The sequence below is a fragment of the Halyomorpha halys genome, unplaced genomic scaffold (assembly GCF_000696795.3).
Source record: "Halyomorpha halys isolate HHAL.00 unplaced genomic scaffold, Hhal_1.1 Scaffold24.1, whole genome shotgun sequence".
In the NCBI taxonomy this organism is placed as follows: domain Eukaryota; kingdom Metazoa; phylum Arthropoda; class Insecta; order Hemiptera; family Pentatomidae; genus Halyomorpha; species Halyomorpha halys.
In genome coordinates, this window is record NW_027107648.1 from 290,988 (window position 1) to 297,066 (window position 6,079).

The window sequence follows — 6,079 nt, forward strand, 5'->3', positions numbered from 1 at the left end:
CTTAGAGGCTCAGTAATAAAATCTACAGATTGGAGATGTTCAGTATTACTAAACTTGGATCCAGATAGATTTAAATCTCTTTCGAGAGTAAACTTCTTTCAATTCGAAACTGTTCAACAAGATAATAGTTTTTTTATTTTTATTTATTGCTATTTAAATAGAAAAACATTAAGTAAATTTGATGTAAGATCAAAATGGGGAGTAGAGAGACTACGCATTGGTAGCACTCTAATGACGTTTTACATTAGCAAGTCTCGTGGTCATCTTCTTTTCAGGTGACTCGGAGGTTGTCAGGAACGGAAGAGAAAGCAAGGTTAGAAACTAGTGGGTTTGGGTGTTTAAGGAGTTTATAATGGAAGGAATGATATTTTGTTCGGGCTAGATCGGTTACATATGGAACATTAAGGTCTTTAGGTACGATTTTATTGGTAACAAAGTAAGGAGTATGGAGAGTTTTACGAAGAATTATGGATTGTAAGGATTGGATACGAGAGGAATTCAAAGATTTAGTGGAGTTTTAGAGCTCAACTCCGTTGGCCTTATTACAGTCATGCAGATCAGTCGTTTTTAATGAAGCGGAAGTTTAGACCGTTTGTCCAGTAAGTGTTATAATCGTCGAAATCGACGTGCAGTTTCCTATCTTTTCAGTCATGTGTCAGGATTCCAGGTTAGTCGTTTGTCTGTCCGACTGGGGTAACTACAACATTACTAAAGGATACTGTAGAGCTGTTAATAGGTTTACGAAGAAGGATAAAGATGATTTGATGGGATTTATTTTAATCCTCTAATTACGACACCTGTCTTCGAGGGCTGAGTTATGAGATTAGAGAGTTTGGGATTCAATTAAAGGGTTATTAATTGCGAGCACACATAAGTGATCGGCATACCAGTGGATAGTGTTGGATTATTTGAGATGTCAGCTGTATTGACAGCGTAGAGGATTGGACAAAGGTTACTACCTTGAGGAACACCTGGTGACTCCGTTACTTTATTAAAGTTTCAAAACGGCAACAACGCAAACCAAAAACGAACTACGAGGAACTAACTTATCATAACAACAGACAAAATGGTGTGGAGCTGAACTTTACGCCATTCTTCATTTAGTTGACCTATTAACAGACTCTCAACCATTTTTATATAATTCTAGCATGCTAAAAGAAGGAAATATTTCTGTATTTAACATAACATTTCCCATTAAACTTCAAAATGTTAAACTAAAGATCATGAATACCCCTAAGATACTATCAAATGGCTGTAAAATATGGGCGTTGATGACCTCTGGGTATTAGGCCTTACGCTTAAGTCCCAACGAACAAAAATAACAACTATCAAACATTTTTTGAGTATATTCTTTAATAAGCACCAGCACTAAATATATATCTGTGCTATGTTAGATTAAAAATAAACTACTAAAGTTAATTAACAAGATTTGAATCGATAGATTTTAAAATATGCAATCATAAATGAGAGTTATTATTAAATCCGAAGAAAAGAAATTAATGAAATCCTCTTATATATAAGTAAAACACGATGAGTACTAATATTCATCTATTTGTAGTTCTAAAACAATGCAAATTAACAAAAAAAAGTATGAATGCAACACAAACACCCTTTGACTTGTGTCCAAAAACCTATACCTGCCAGGTCGGCCACAAAGTCCGGAAAATTTGTACCAGCCAATCCAAATAACCCATCGACACACTTGCACATGCAGGAATTTGTCATTATTTGGCAAACGTGTGGCACTTTAAGATAAATTTGTACCGGGTTTTTTTTTGATCCGACTCGTCCTTAAGGCGTAAATCGTCAAAAACCGTTTTTTACAATTTGTGCCTAAAGAATGAGGAAAATATATAGAACATAATAGTTTTGGAATAAAATTTTCTATATGAATCCGTTATCATAAATTTAGGTATCTATTGATCTATCTCGATCTATTGAGGTGACTAAAATGACTGAAATAAAATTAGAATTTTTAACAGATTTTTTTTTTATGTTCCTTATGTAACCGATCTAGCCCGAACCCGATATTATTACTTCCATAATAAACTCCCTAACCACCCAAACCCACTCGTTTCTAACCTTGCTTCCTTTTCCATTCCTGGCAATCCTCCGTGGCGCCTGAAAAGAAGATGGCCTCGTGACCTTATATTGTAAACTGTTTTTAGAGTTCTACTACTGGGTAGTTTCTCTACATGCTGTATCATATCATTATGTCATTATGATCAAATTTACTTGTTGTAATTTTTATACAGTTGTAAATATCAATAAATAAAAAATTTTTTTTTAAAAAGTATCGAACCATTTGCTTGCAAATCTTTAAGAACTGAATAAAATAATTACGGTCTTGGGTGAATTACATTTCCTCAGGAAAAAATCTTCGAATGTGATTTAATAGGGATATTCATGATCTTTATTTTAACATGTTAAAGCGCTTTAAATGGAAAAACTTAAATCGAGAAATATTTCCTTCTTTTACAATGTTAAAACGATATAACATGTAACATGGTTGAGGGTCTGTTAAATGGTGAATGACATCACGAAACAGACCAACTGAGCTTGTCACCAACAACAATAACATGAAGTTTTGGAAGGAAAGGTTACTAAACAAGTTGCTCAGAAAATCCGCTAGGAGCTATTATACATTTATCATTTAACATGACTATAAATAGGGCTGCTCACAATGCTATACTTATAACATTTAACTCAATAGCATGAATACCCTTAATATCAGAATCCTAAAAAAAAAGTACCACATTTCATATACTATTCTAAAACTAGTAGGTAGAGGTGCGAAAATTGTATCTCAGGAACCATTCGACGTACTGATGTCTGTCTATTAGCCCTCAAATTAAAGGTAGCTTAATTTGCAGTAAAGTAGCTTATGATGTTTATCTTCGTAGGAGTAGTAGTTTTCATGGTATTTACCAAAATATATGATTGATTAGTAAATGGCGATTTTTAGTTGTTTGGACAAAATTTTGGGCTTATAAAAAAATATGTATCAAGAACCATTATTATACGTACAGATGTCTGCCAGAAATAAAATTAAAAATAATTTAATGTACTATAAAGTAGTTTATTTTCGTATAGGTAGTAGTTTTTATGAATTCTGCATATTCAATTTTGTCCGAATCAATCAATCAAATCAATTTATTTAACAGATATCATAAAAACTACTGCTCATAAAATAGATGTCATAAACTACTTTGTAGCACACAAAACTATCTTTAATTTGAGTGTTAATTGACATCAGTACGTCTCGTGGTTCCTAATATAAAGATTTCCCACTAATATTAAATATATATAAATAAACAAATCCAATAAATTCAAAAACTACTGATTTTTCATTTTATTTTTCTTGAGATGTTGCTTCTCAAAAAACTGTATCTCCGGAATTATTGCTTTACTATGGCTCATAAAGTTTAGCACATTTATTCAACTTTAAATTATGTTCTATTTAATTATAATCTATTATCTATCTATTTAATAATTATGTTCGGTTTTCTGGTATTTTGGTAGTTAAAATGACAGTTTAAGCTCTGAATGAAAAATTATTTATTATAACGTTTTAAGAAAGCCGTCATTTTGTATTCTCTCTGCCTATACTTGACAGACTCATCAATTTTGAATAGTAATTATACATAGTTTTTATTAAAGTAATCAAAAATTGGTGTAAAATAACTGATTTTTTTCTCCTCTTGGGTTCATAAACTACTAATAGGTAAGTAAAATACTAATAACTCTGTCTACTTTGAAATCAATATGTCCAAAAGCCTAAATGCATTGATATCATTTTTTACGAATACAATAATTCAGGAACTTAAAATAGGGTCATTAAATATTCTTTTTTTAGTTTTGCTTTGTGGAAACACTCTAAAGTATTTATTTATTTGAAATAGTATTAGTTACAATTAAAAAAAATAGATGAGAGACACCGTCGCACCCAGCTCCAGCTGCATCAGGAGAGCACAGCGGTACAAGAGCTAATGTACAAGACATCTAGTACTGATCCTTTTTGCAAACTAGTTCTTGCATTATTACACAATCCTAATATAATACGGAACATCGCTCTAGCCTCTTCTTCCTGATACAGTATAAATTAGTAGAGATGCATTTTTTCTATTGTAGAATATAAATATATTCTGTAAGGATGCAGATCAAAAAAAAAAAAAAAAAAATATGCATTTTAAATAATGTTTCAGAAAAACGTTATTCACAAGTGCAGAAATGTCTTAAATATAAACTTCAGTTATGTAACTTTAACTTTAGTGTAAATGGAAATTATACAGAAATATGTTTATAGATAGTTCCTTTTTTATTTATTTTATCATTATTTCTTTTCTTTTTCTATATTTATGTGCTCATTTTTCACTATGGATTTGTCTTTGATTATGACAGATTGCAATATTTGTTAATAAATACAAATTTTCATCTGATAATAAAATATTAGCTTTATGTTTTCTTTCAAAACCAGTGTTGGTATTCAAACTTTTAAAATTATTAATGAATTCACCTACTTGCTCAGCCTCCACTGACTCACTACCAGTGATGCAGCGAGAGGGATGCGCTGGGATCTTATGAGCTCTGCCTTCTACTCCTCACACGTGGGGGATAGAGTGGGCTCAAGGATCCTCAGGTCGATTGTGTAAATATTCTATATTAGAGTGTAAATGTGACTAGAGACTATATTATTTTATTTATTTATGTTTCATACAGATAGTTTGATTATGTTCATTTTGTTTATTCTTATGTTTGTATATATTTAATTTATTTTTTTTTTAAATTTTAGTATGTATGAGATCATTCATCACTATTACCTATTACCCACAATTGTGTGGCAGATTGTAATATCTATCAATAAATAAAAAGTATTATTTTAGAAAAAAAAATTAATGAATTCTACTACAAATCGTTGTTTTGAGAATATTTTATGACGAAATACTCGAATTTATATCTAAAATTTGAATGATCCCTCCCCCCCCCAAAAAAAGGAATTTAAGTTATTATTCTTTTTCGATTTAAGAGCAATATTGTAGTTTAAAGGAAAACGAAGGATTGTTTTCAAGATAAAAAAATTCTAAAGGGCCGACAAAAACTGGAAGTGACAAAGTTTGGAACGTTTATAGCCGAGCAAGTTAAAGCCCCAATTTTAACTTGTTAAGTTGTGACCTGTTCAAATCAACTTATATTTCTGTGGTGGCCCCACGAAATGAAAACTTAACTCCTCTTCATGGTTAGAATAGGGTGGTACTCTATAGATAACCTTCTCAAATGATAGAAATGATTAGGAAGGGGGCACAAAAAATAAATAAATAAAAATGTTTGAAATTCTTAATCAATCAGCTCACCAAAAACATAAGTGGGAAAATATTCAGAACATGTTTATTTTATTTTTTTACTTTGAATCAATCGTTAAAAAATATATTAATAAATATTTCGTTCATCTGAAAAAAAATTTAATATTTTTTTTTTACTAATGTACTAAAAATTATTATATAAAATTGAGTGTAGGTAACTCATTCGTGAGGCACTGTGTTATAAACTCCAAGGACCAAGGTTCTAGGACCAAGGTGGCTATGATTCTGACCAAATCACCTCTTTGCACAACGGTTGGTCTAGCAACAGTACTTACTTACAAAGTACTGCTTCCCTAACCTTGGTTGTAGCGGTACAGATTTTTATTAAATTATATAAAATTTAAATAGTTAATTTACTAATAATTTACTAAAAAATTATTAGTATTAATTTCTCCATAAAACATGCTCTTTAGTACTTTTGACAGTGTACTTTAGTACAGACCTGTGTAAATAACTACGTAAAGTTGTTACTTCTAAAGTGAAATTAAAAATTCAAGATTAATTTTAGTGACGCCTGTTGAACAGATTCGATACTTAGGACTCCATCTTGACAAGAGACTTACTTGGAATTCACACACAAGACTGAAACGACAAGAAACTGCTCGTAGATTCCGATTGCTACAACACTTACAAACGCTCTAAACTTCCCATTCACTACAAAAAATTAGTATACACTACAATAATCAGACCAATTTGGACATATGGAATTGAGCTCTGGG